Source organism: Sylvia atricapilla, chromosome 1 (assembly GCF_009819655.1).
Source record: "Sylvia atricapilla isolate bSylAtr1 chromosome 1, bSylAtr1.pri, whole genome shotgun sequence".
In the NCBI taxonomy this organism is placed as follows: domain Eukaryota; kingdom Metazoa; phylum Chordata; class Aves; order Passeriformes; family Sylviidae; genus Sylvia; species Sylvia atricapilla.
This window is the reverse complement of record NC_089140.1, coordinates 16,928,444-16,942,135: the sequence shown is the minus strand read 5'-3', so window position 1 is coordinate 16,942,135 and position 13,692 is coordinate 16,928,444.

The following is a 13,692-nucleotide window of genomic DNA, read 5'->3' as shown; positions in this document are numbered from 1 at the left end:
CAACTTGTTTGCCTTGGGAGAGAGATGACTCAGAAAAAGGGATGAGACCTATAAAAAATTTTGAATGATTCACAGGTAATTAGGAGTCTGGAATTTGCTGGGTTTTGTTGTGTGGGGACTACAGAACACCCAGGGTGGCCATCATGCAGCAGCTTAAAATAAATGAAATTTTCTCCTGCATATGTCATAAATAAATTGTGGAGCTCATTTTAACAAATCACTGTGCATATCGTGGGTTCAAAAAGCATTGGAGAGGTCACAGAAGACAAATCCATCAAGATCCCTGAACATGGTGGATAGAAAACTCTTAAATCCCTAACCTCTAGATGGCTGATAAGTAGTATAATTCTCTTTGCATAATCACCCAGTTCTCTCACCTTAATCACTCACTCTCATTATGGTGCTACGTGAACATTTTATCCAACACAACCTCTGTACATTCTTATGTCTGCATAAATACCGATAGTTCAGGCTCACTTAGTTTATTTTCAGTTGTCTTCTTGGTGGTTTTTAATGATTGATTATTGATGTATGAGTCCTGGTAGGTTCCTGCATGGGCATATGTGTGTGTTCACATGTGCCTTTCCTGGGTTGGAAAGCTGCCATTTGGGTAACCAGTCTGACTTACGGTGCCAGGTGTAATGGAAACAGGAGGTGGAAAGAAGGGAAGGGAATTACCTATGTTCTTTAAATGAACTGTGTACAAATCCTTTGAAAGCAGGAAGTCCAGATATCAGAAAAATAAGGCCTGGAGATTTTTCACTGAACCACTTTGTGATGCTGAGCTCAAACTTAGGGGAGCTTTGCTCTCTCAAGTGCTGGGTGCCTTTTGAGCCCCACTTCTAAAGTTTTCACTGGTTTTAAGAAGTAAGGAAATTATTTCCATGATTTTGTGGCTTTGGTAATCATCCAGAGGTGTATTTCACACACCCTCTTGCTTCTCCTGTTATATTTAATGAGAGGAAACCGTGGGTGCACCTGCAGAGCCATGAGAGGCTGGAGTAGGGAGTGTCCCACTGTCAGCCTGGCACCCAGGGGCAGGGTATGGAGAGGACAGATGGGCCCTTCACAGTGGTACTTGGTGGGAGGAAGAGAGAGACAGGCATCGACTCAAACAAGAGAGGCTCAGAATGAATACTCAGAAAAATTTTTCACCAGAAGTCAAACAGTGGAGGTTGTGCCATTCCCATCCTTGGAGCTGTTCTTGGATAAAGCCCTGATCTTGTAGCTTTGGGCAGCAGGTTGGATTGAAGACCTCCTGGATGATCCTATCATCCTACAAAGAGTGTTTGCTACCAGAACTTACTCTTCCCATCATCCTCTGAAAGCCTGTAGGCAGCTCCAACTCCTGCCCAGGAGCACAGGACAAAGATTCATTTATATCTTACATAACTCTGGGCAAGCCCTCCTAACAGACACCAGCTGCTGAAATAGAAAGGCATTTGGCTTTTCCTCTTACCCCACAGTCAAGAGTTACCGTGGTAACAAAGTGATGAGGAAAATAATTTTGTTTAGAGCGGGTTGGGAAGTTTTCCTGCCTGTGTTTAGTGAGTACTTGAGCTGGTCACAGTTGAAAGGAACCTTATATAAATAGTAGTGTTTTTCTCTAACAATCTGAGGATATTTTAAAAATCAGTACTGGATTGGATTCTGAAGGAACAGTTAAAGAAATCTTAAATTTGGGAGGGTTTTGTGAATGCATTTCCTCAAAAAGGCAGTTGATTCCATTCAGGGTTACAGTCTGCCTGCCTGTCTGCAGAGAAGTTATTTCAAAGCCAAATACGCTTTTTTTACAATAAAATAGGATTTCTGACAGGTTGAAACCAACATTTTCCAATTCTGAAGGAGCATTTTCATCAACTCAGAAATCAGCTTTAGCAGTGCTTGAAATTTAGCAAAAGATAGTGGGTTAGCAGGCTGCCATCGTGTTGCAATATTCAGTCTTCTGGGGTTTTTAACACCTGGAAGATTAAACATTGTCTCTCCATTTATGAGATGTTTTTCCCTTTTTTTATATTTTTATTTTTCATTTATTTATGAGTTAGCTGTTTTAGTCACTGAAAGTGTACAAACAAATCAAACCCTGGATATTTTACTGTGAAATTACTGGATTTTAGATTTCTGAATATATGAATTAGATTAAATTTTTCATTGTATCAAAGCATGAAAAAACATTACACTGTACCCAAAATAGCCATATATATTTTTGAAATGTGCATCTTTTGTACAATGTAGATATACATATCTTATATGGAAGGCACAGAATCATTCCTGCAGCCTTGTAGCTGCAGAAGGCAGGGTTTTCCAGTAGACGAGTAGCTGCTTTTAGAAGCAATTAAAAGAGAAAATTGCTAAGCCTGCTTAATGGAAATCTTTTAATGAAATGCAAACCACTGGGTGTCTTTCACATCTATGGGTATAAAATGTGTGTGAAGTTCGGGCTTGCCTGTGCCTTTGCTTCTTGGCTGCTGGGGAGATGTTCAGGGGAAGAGCAAATGCAGATGCCTCTCTGGTCCCTCCACAGCGTGGATTGTCATGCCCACGTGTGATCTTCTGCTCTTCTGCTTACAGTTCACCTGCTGTGCCCTTATTAAATGTTGCTGAATCATGGAGTAGACTTAAAAACCTGGTTTTGGCTGATCTGCATGGCAAACACTCGTGGTGAGGGCTCCCTGCTGTATTTTTCCCCTGCTGCTCCACAGAGGGGACAAGAGCAGTGGCCATGAGGTGGGTTTGGATGCTGCAGGGTTGTCAAAGCTGGGCAGGCTGAAGGCTGCCTGACTCTGAACACTGTTTGCTGTACTGCTTGACAGATGATGTTGGCAAGGAGTTTAGAGTGGCTGCAGTACTACAGATAAAAGCCAGGTTGATTTGACATACTTCAGTGGTAAAAAATAATATAATGTAATGATGTCTTTGTCATGGAAGTTTTTGTTAAGCTGAAGGGGGCTAAGACCTGTGTGCTTCCAAAGCAGTCATCTTGGAGACATCATCAAAGGAAAATCACAGCAGCACTGGAGAAGCCACCTGTCCACATCTGTTCCCACATCATGTTTTATTTGGCAAATACACAGGATTTGTGTAAGCCAGCAAAATTGGCTAGTGCTACTCTGTATGCAATGTATTTTATGTGTATATTCCCTTCAATGCTTTTGGTTTACAGTGTTTCAGTTTCTCTTTGTTTATAGGAGTTTTGTTAATCTCTGTGATTTTTTTTTTTAATTCTTTTACTGGAACTTGCTACTAAACTTGATTTGTATCTTAGCAGCTACATTGCAAGGCCAGCATTATCCCCACAAAATTATTTGTGTTTGAAGTCAGAAAGAATAGTTTCACAATTCATGTAATTTTCCTTCCAAAATAGCTAAATATTTAAAAACACAGATTTTGTGATTTTTATTTCTATTACTTTAATTATTTATTCTGTTTTCATGACCAACAAGATTACAGTAAGAATTGGTAGCATAAACCTACATTCATTATATTCTAGGTGTCATTTAGATGCATTTTTCTTTCTAAGATTTATGATGAATTGTAGATTGCAATTGTGCATTGCATGACCTTTTCATGCAATTGTTTGTTGTCTGTATTACAACTAGAATTGGAAAGTCACATTACAGACAATCATTGCCTACATAGGGATTGGGTTTTTTGGATTTGCCATCCCATCCATATATGACAAGAATTTTTACACACAAGTTAAACTACTTTCTTTGGTGTTTTATTCATTGCCTTGTAAATGTAAATAGTATTCTTAATTCCTTGTGAACAACATTATAATTCAATATAACGGCCAAGTAGGTAACAATCAAAAATTGATGAGATAGAACTGCATATTCTTTATTTTGTTAAAAATGTGAGAGTGAAAATGTGAAAAGCTTGGCATCTCTGGGGAAGAAAACAAAATGAAACAATGAGGATTTTCTTTATTACTTTTACATTCTAAACCAATTTTTATAGTATTAAGGAGCTTAGAGAAAACTTGTACATTTCTGATGATTGATCAAATACTGCTCAGTACATTCCATCTTTTGATTTTAGCTGAAACAAATATGCATCTTGTAGTTCTTGCCCCAAACTCAATTTTTACTGAGGATAAAAATTACCCAGTGGGGATGGATTTCAACAGAAGATGCAGAAACCACATATATATATTAAAGTTCCATGTCTGCTTATGATTTTGGGGGATTATGCATGATTTTATGCTGTTCCTGCTTTTACCTTGCAGGAAATTGCCTTTTTCTGGAAGTATATTATTTGGTTATTGTTTCTTCAAGTGTGCATGTTTGAAGTGTAAAGCAGGTAGGTTACACAAAACAAACACTGCAGGGGGGCTGCTTAGGCAGAGCTCCCACTTTCCTCTGCTCATTTGTTGTCTCCTCACATGGAAAACATATTTTCTACTGTAACTTAATATGACCCAACAGAAGACCTAGGGGTGAAGAAGTTACCAGTTACTGAATGAAAGGCAAACTATAAGCTAATTCTTAGCATAGAAATTACTGATTTTCATAGCCACCAGAGAGGGAATTTTGTCTCCATTTCTCTCTAATTCAATGACTTCTTTGAAAACTCCAGTCTGACAGACTGGATTATTGGTTTTGATGCCATGCCAAATCTTTACAAATGGCAATAACAAATCTGGAAAGTCAGCAATAGAGTCCATGCCCTTGTACAACCCCTTGGGGAAACAACCTGGTGGGAAGCCAGGTGGACTCTTGGCATGGGAAACTGTTGGTAACAACACACAGGACCACACAGTGACTATATTCAGATTTAATTTTGCACTACCACGAATGAATTATTAGAGCCATATTGCGAAAGAGAACTTTTGACAGTAAAAACACCTCCTCAGCCAGACTGGGATGGAGAGTCCACAGCCTCATACAAACTAGGCCAGCGAATAAGCTGTGTTAAGTCAGGATCTGGTTCATATTCATACCAGGGAAACAGAAACCTGCTGTCAGCAATCCACTGATACAAAACTCTTGAGGAACAAAAAAAGCATTCATCATTCCAAGAGCTGCAACTGCCGGTTCAGTTCCCTGCTTTCCAGCTGGTGGTCCCACCAGGTGCTTACTGCCCTTTTTCACCCTGCAGGTAGTACAAAAGGTTTGTCTTTTCATTGGAAATGTCGCTGTGGCTTTTGCTTGCTTCTGCTCTCTTTTCAGCCAGAGGCCAGAAGCATTCTGCTGCAAACTAAAGCTCTTTTCAGCTTTTTCTCCTGGCTCTTCAGCTCCCTTCAGCTCCCTTTAATCACTTTCCCCAGTTCAAGTCCTGGGCAGATGGCACCATTATTATCCTCATTTCCTTCAAACATTCCACTTCATTTTTAAAAAACATGAAATGTTTTTCAAAAACATTTAAAAACTTCTCTACTGTACATACTAAGGCCGTCCTTGTGAAATACTTCACCCCTGTCCCAAACCAGGACAAAGCCACACTCGTCCACTTTTCTGCCTAGCTGTAATATTTGGCAAACCATTAAGGGGCACATTTTTTTACATAGGTCTGGTCTGGCTCCCAGGCTCCCTGTGCCTTGATTTTCTGTCATTTTGTGAAGAAGACCTGACTGCTTCCTACTGATGGGAAACAGGATGCAGATAAAATCTTACAGTCTCCAGGTACTTTTGATAGCATTAAGAATCCTATGTATGATCCTGCTTCTCACCTTCTACATGACAAAGAATTATATAGTGTTGAATGACAGTAAAAGATTATTCACAAAGCAGGTTACTATCAACTTTCAAGTTACGGAAGCTTGGTTACTGAAAGCCATTTTACACTGTGTGAAATTTCCTCTTGGCTCTTTTGTAATTTGCATTTTTTCCTTAGCAAAATAGAAAAACCCCAGAGAAACTCAAAGCTTAAGTGACCTGACCTTTTCCTAGATGAAAATTAATACAGTCTCCTGAGTTGTTTAGATGTGGGAAATGAGTACTTGTTGATTTTTAGCACCAGTGCAGGAGTTGTCCAGAATTTCCCCTGCCCACCTGCACAGCTTGCTGGTGCTATTGCAGCATTCCTGTGTACACATGAAGAGCAAATATAAAATCCTCCTTGCTTCTTCAAATACTATCCAAATGTCACAGGGCGGGGCTTGGGTATTTGTGTCTCTGGTACATCTGGTACAGTTTTATATGTCTGTTTAATTTCAGCAGGTTTTTCACCTCTGCTCAATTCCATCGAGCCAGGTAAACTCAAATAAATTATATCAAAAGCTGTTCCTCTTTACAACCTTAACTAAAATAGCTGGGCTGTGTTAAACAGAGTTGACTCTGCTCAGAAGAAAAGTAAGTTATGGCACAATGTGGAGATCAAATCTGTTATAAGCATCCAGTTAGTTTGTGTTTAATGTCACTGTCACAGTTTTCATGTGTAGTAAACTCAGATCTCGAAGAAAGCTTTAGATGCATCTCCTGATCCTCCTTTCTAGTCTTCTCTGCTGCTCTCCTTCAAGGGCTGCATTTTCTCCCCCTCTTCTCTTACAAAAAGTGATCTTATGTACCAACACTTGCTCAGATGCACAAATGTCTCCTAGACTGGGATATTTCTTTTGTAACCCCTTTTGCATGCCTGATGTCCAGCTCATGTTCAGCCTGATTGCAGCTCTTCTCCTTCAGGGGATTTGTCAGCTCAACCTGTTGCTTCCAAATAGGACACCGAAAGCAAGAGACACTTAGAAGGCCTAAGAATGTAGTTCTCAAAAATCTTGTTTACCCTGTCTCTCCCATGTGCTTCTTTGTCTGTTATTCTCAGCTTCTCCATCAGACACAGAAACTTTGTGTTACAATTTTCCTCTGCCTTTTCCACTAGATCTGTGCTTGTGCCTTTGCTAAAGCTCCCTATTTTTTCCTGTTCTTTCAGCTTCAAGATCATTTCCGCCAGCAGAAACCATGTGCTCCATTCTGACATCCCAAACATTCATCACCCCTCACCTTGGCATTTACTCTGAATTATCTTCTCCCCATGGTCATGGGTTTTGCTCCAGACACTGCTACTCAGCTGAGCAAACCCCTCTGCCTCATCCTCCCCAGTCTTTCTGAATTCCCTGAGCAGCACAGGCAGGAGTGACAGCATCATTGCATCAATTTAGGTTGTGCTGGGAACTGAAAAAAAATGTACATGCAAAATTAGGTGCCAATTTTATTCTTTTTTTAGTCTTTACAGCCTACGATTATGGGAAGACAAAGACAAAAGCAAAAGAGGAAGAGGGATGACTGTCACGTGAGTATAATGAACACATCACTGACACTAAAAAAATATTCCTCAGTTATTCAGCTGTATTTGCCTATTAAGATATTGTTAAAGATCCATAAAGGGCATTTTTCAGGGAAAAGTAGGATACAAAAGAGATAAAAAAAAAATTAAATTATTAAAATAATTCTGTTGATGAAACTAATTCTGCATGTATCCACACTGATTCATGAACCAGGAACTCTGCAATAATGCAGGAAGGCTCCATATTTGTTTACTTACATAAACTACAGATCCTTGAGAGAATTTTGTAGCTCCTTTTTCTAAATGCTTTGCTGACAGCAATGTAGCCACGTGCACAGACTGCTGCTTCTTTCAGGTCCAGCTTCCAAACCCATGATTTTCCTTTCTTCAGACCATGCTGGATTAGGATTTGCTTTGTTTAGAAAAAGCTGTTTCAGTGGCAGCTGGCTGTAGCAGGGGCTGTGGTTCTGATAAATGGATCAATCATGCTGGAGGACAAAGTCTCTGCTGCTGTTTGGCTGTACCTTCCAAATACATCCTTTGAGTGTCTTGGATTTTGTATTGAATGCTCCTTTGTTGTTATTCCTACCAGGACGAGGAGTCCTTTGGCCTTGCTGCTGTTGTCCCTCTGCCATGTGACGTTCTCATGATACTGTTCATGCCCTCTGCTTTTCCCAGCTCTGTGTAATGCCACATCTCTCTGCTTCGTTGCTCTTAACCAGATCAGCTTTCTGGATGAGGTACTGCCTGTCTCCTGCTACTTTGCAGTGAATTTAATGCTTTGCTCCTTGGAATCACTAGACAACTTCTATACATTTCATGTAAGTGTGGTTGTGGCTAGCAAGTTGTCCATTTAACTGGACATTTTCTCTTGCATGCAGCCCTACAAGGGGCTTTGATAGGGGACTGCAGTGTACAGTCTACTAATTGAAGGGTTTTGTGCTCCCTCAGTGTGTGTGACAGACTCAGCTTCCTCAGGGGTGTGTTGCAGTGCTTTGGCATTGCCAAGGAGGGATTCTGCCCATTTTGGTGGCATTGTGAACTGACAACTTGGTGTTTCTCTTGCCTTGTTGTACCCAGGAGGAGATGCTTTGGGGTGTTTGGGACTGCCTTGAATGAATCTCTCCATGTAGAAACCTACATGTAGGGGATTCTACTTTGGGCCCTTGTATGGTCAGTGGAGACCTATTCAGTATATTCCCTGGATTCAGTGGCGTAATTCCTTTTCACACTAAAGACAGTGCCTACGGGAGGTAGTTGCCATCTATCCGTTTTCTGAGGGAGATTTGGATGACTATCTCAGATTTAGAGGTATCCAAGATGTCTCATACTAGGTGAGATGTGGGATCCCACATAGGACATGATTCATCCTGTATTGTACATATTGGCACTGCCAATGCCTTAGACTTCTTTCCAGCCTCCCAACTTTTTGTCAGGCAAGAATTATTCAAATGCCTCATCTTACATCACTGATGATTATCTGAGTAAGGCAGAATAGACACAGGCCAGAAAAAATCCTTCACTTTTAAACAGAACCCATCATATCCTGATAGTGTTCAGTATAGAGTGATCATGTACACAGAAATAATGTACTTCTTATCATTAAAAGGGAGCTCTATCTTTTGTGATCTCTGTCAGGAGCTGAATAGGGTTTTCATTAAATGAAGTGTATCCATTTGGGTACTGCTCACTGTTTATTGCACGCTTTGTATGATTGCACGTTGTGTGTATACTCGTATATGGTCCCTTGCACCCAGAGAGTGGGCACCAGCCTACCATTGGGGGATCACCAAGCCCCCCAACAAGTTCAACAATAATTATTTCACTCTTTCTGCAGCAGGGAAAGTGTTGTGCTTTCTGCAGTAAGAGATGTCTGAAGGAATAAAATGTAATTACAGTTCCACCTAGAGCTTGGTCAAGCTCCATCTGTCTTGCTGAGATGAACGTTACAGCTAAAGACTGCCAGGAGCTGATGTGTAGGAGTCTGCCTGAGTTACCAGCCTGTTGTCTGCTCCTTTCATGAGTGTGCTTCTGTTATTTAGTGGCAGTCTGATAGGAAGCCCAGCAAAGCCACAGGCAGTTTTTCCACTGACTTAAGTAGGTTTAAATTAGGCCCCACAATAAAAAATTCTCTCTTTAGAAAACAGGATATAACAGAATGGTGAGGAGCTGTGAGTGGCTTAATCATTGCATTTACTCAGCTTTATGACTAATGCCTCTGTCAGTTAACAAGTTTTATTAACAATATAGTGACCTTGAAAACTCTGTACATCTGACTAACTCATTCTCTATTATGACTAAATGCTCTCTATATTGATCAAGGATGTAATTGAAATGATGTCATGTAAAGTGACTGGAAGCTTAAAATTATTTAAATAATATATGGATTGCAATTTCACTTGAAATTGATATAGTTTTTAAACATTGGAATAACACTCCAAATTACTGAAATTAAGGCAGTCAGCATACTATCAGTATCAGGTAAAATGTATGTGTATAGTGAGATGAATATTAAGGCTATTAATCATAGGTATGAAGTGTTAGGTAGTACAATATTATTCCAGCACTGGAAACCATTAAATGTGGATATGATGAATTTGGGGTCTATAATTTGCCATGGTTGAAAATCTGTATGACAGTGAGAATAGATATCCATCAAGTGTATGGATTATAACGCTAATATTGTGGCAGGTCATGCTTAATGTGAGGTGAGGCTTTAAAGATGCTCCATGCAAAAACAAGTGCAGAAAGCTGGACAGTTACTGTGAAGTTATGAGGAGCAGCTGAGATTTACTGTATCAATGGTGTGGGTAAAAACTGTTCATCATACTCCAACCCACTCAGAGATCCAACCACCCCTTTGTTCTGCCCCTGAAATGTCACTTATCACTGAGGTAAATCAGTACATCTACTTAGCCATTTCAGTTCTTTCTCTTCCTGAGAAACTTATATGACATAGCAGAAGAGTGATATATGCTGTGTGATCACACCTCCCAAGATACATAGCTGGTCTGCTTGCTGTTGAAGCCAATCTTCTACACCACTCAACAAAATAACATTCTTCCTTTGAGAAATGAATATCCAAATGTTTCTCTGTTCATGAATGTTGTGGTTTGCCCTGCATTATAGCTGCAGTCCATAGCAGCCTTCAGTGTAGTAAACTATTTGCATCAGTAATGCACCATGGTCAAGCACCACGACCCCATGTTCCCCCAGAGGCCTCACTGACTCAAGAAACAGACACCAGAGCCACACACAGATGAGACCTGACCTCCTTCCAAACACTTTTTTAGTTAAACCCTCTATTTAACCCTGCTTAAATGTGCAAGGACAGCTCTCCTGTGTCAATGTCTTCAGTCAGGAATACAATCATGGCACCAAATGTTTCTGACTGGCAGCAGGACTCCACATCTTGGGGTGTGCTCTGTCATCACAGTGCACAGAGAGGCTCCTCTCACCTCTTTAGCACATCTAATGTGTGTGTGTGAGGTTGGCATCATGGCCTGGTGAAGGGGCTGAGCCCAGTGCAGGCAGGTGAAATGTCAAATCTGCTGTACAGATCACAGTGGTTCACCAACACAACCACCCTTCACACCACATTCCAGCAAAATCTCTGCTGGGAACCAAGAGGAGCCATGATTTTCATGTGCTGCAGGGGTGTGGGGAAAAAAGCAGCAAGACTGAGAACTCCACCATGAAAGATGTGTGAGGGATGAGGGAAGGAACTGAGGAAACCTGGGAAATATCATCAACTTACTTTGTAAAGACTCCCCAAAATAGTATCCATCTGAGTAAGGGCCAAGATCTCTGTGAGTCTCCCTGGGTCCCCTTTACAGACATGGAATCAATAAAGGTGATCGAGTCTGGGACACAATTAGTCTCCTCTTAAACTCCACATCTAAGGCATCAAACACCCCCTACAATTTCTTGCAAAGCATCAGAACAGGCTGCCCAGGGAAGTGGTTGAGTCACCATTCCTGGAGGTATTTAAAATATGTGTAGATGTGGTGCTTAGAGACAGGGTTTAGTGATGGATTTGGCAGTGCTGGGTCAACAGCTGGATGTGATCCTAAGGATCTTTTCTAAGTTATTCTGTGATTGTATTAATTTCTCTCTCTTGCACACGAAGGATGTCAAGGTTAAGCAACAATGCTGACCATGCACAAGTTTAAAGGTTAATGGTGGCAAAAGCCCCACTGTTGTGTTTACTGAGAAAGCCACATTTTCTTCCCAGAATGCTGTTAAGTAGGATTACTACTTAATTATGAGTAAAAGTATGTCAGGTTTGTCAATAACTGCAATTGCTAAGTTTCATTGAACTTTAGTGAGTATGCTGTAATTTTCCCCCCAATATTCCAGAATGATAATTATCCATTTTAATCTTATTTTGAATATTCTTGAAACACCTTATAGAAGATTGTGGGAGCCTCAACTTTGCACCAATGCGATTAGTTTTCTGTCAGTAAGTAAGTGAAGTCCTTATTCTTTGTGCTGTCACTGTGCCTGCAGTCCCTCACCAGCTGTCTCCTGGCCACCCCTGGCTCTCACTGTGCCCTGCTCTCCTGCCCCATGAAGGCTGCTTTGACTTCAGTCAGAATCCATCTGGGAGAATTGACCGTAGGCGGCCAGCAGTGGATCACAGCTCTCTGCCAAGAGTCTTCAAGCTCTCTCTTGTACCATACTTTGATGTATAGCGAACCAAAATGCACAGCAATTTATGTGGAAAAACAGTTTGTGCATGTGCTTATGTATTTAATGTATATACATGTATGTATATATGTCTGTGTGGTGTGTATATACATATGCATTTAAATACACACATAGGCAGACACAGATTCATACACAACCATATCCAGCTATCCCTGATTCATCTCCTAGGTGCTGCCCAAAGACCCTGACATATAACAGCAGCTATTGTAAAAAAATTCCAACCAAAAGGTCTAAAAGCAGGAGGCTGGTAATGCGTGGTAACTTTCTTGTTATGCAGATGTATCCCATCACCACTGTAGCTGCAAATCCATCAGCCTGCACGTTTCTTCAATGATGTTTACTCAGTGCTCCAGAATTTAATTGATCAAGTAAGATGACAGTCAGTCCATGTACATTGAATAGATGATACTTTGTAAAACTGTGACTCAGAGTGAAGTGCTGTTGAGGAGGTTTTCTGTCTTCTATCCACTAAAGTGAGTCACTTGGAGTGAACTGCTGCTTTTTGCAGGCAGACCTTTAGACAAGAGACTGAAATATCAAGAAGCTATGAAACATGAGCCTTGTTCTAGAAATCCTTTAATGTAAAAAGAAGCCTATCTACTCCAATGTACTCTGGCATGAAATGCTAATTCAAGTCAGTTTCTGTCTCAGTTTATTTCGTCATATCTGGCAGTGTTTTTTTCCAGAGTCAAAGAAAGTTCTGATAGTGCTGCCTTTCCCATTTAGAGGTTACCAATGTACAAAATGCATGTACATTTATAGATGGGTGTTATAGATGACTATGGTATTGCAGCTCTAGTCCTGATCAATGCTGGCAATATACTGTGTTCTTAGGATAATACTGAACATGGTTAAGGTTCATCATATAGGGCAGCAGCCTGAAGAGAACTAAAATGTTTAAGGTACAAGAAAACCTGTAGCAACTTACAAATTCAACCTCTTTTTAAAATCTAAAATATGAGCATTTTTGGAAGTAAAGCAATGCATAGCTAAAATACCTCAGAAGCCCCAGCTCTGCCCCTCTACCAACAACAATCCAACTTCCTTCTTCCTGACAGAGCTTCTCTGAGATGTCTGTACTTTGAGTGGACACACAGTGTGTTGCCATTAGTGATGGACTAAGGACAGCTGCAGAAATAAAAAAACCTGTTCTGCAGAGAGTATAATTATTGCTTATGTGAGTTTTTTTCAAGCTTAATTAAAAAAATCTGGGAAGACTGACTGCAGCTTGGAAATCATGGCAACATCCTGGAGTGTGGCTGTCTCTTGTTTGACCACGTGTACATTATGAATTCAAGAAGCTCCTGCTGAGGAAAGGTACATCAGTACATTGTCATCAAAACATTCAATGGGATGGCATTTTCCGGCAGCAGTATGAAAGGCTTCATGAAAAATAAACCTTTACTAGCTCAAGTGAGGGTGTCTGTGCTATTGTCCTGGCACAATAAGCATCCTCTGTAGCTTAGCTTTTACCCTTTGATATGCTGCTTTCAGAAAGCTTCCTGTAGCTATTGCTGCCATCTCCCACTAAGCCAGATCTCTGTGCAGCATTACTTCTCTCCTCAGACTTAGTCCTGAGGAAGTCAACAATGCTGAGAAAGTCAACAATAAGATGAAAAAGTGATCTTAAAACTGTGTCCAAGAACCATTGTTTGCTAGGAAGGGAGCTGGAGGGGCGGCTTAACTTAGGTTTTGCACCTCTATGGTTGAATCAGAGAGAAATGCATTCCTTCCCTCTCCTCCTCCTCCTACACCCTTAAG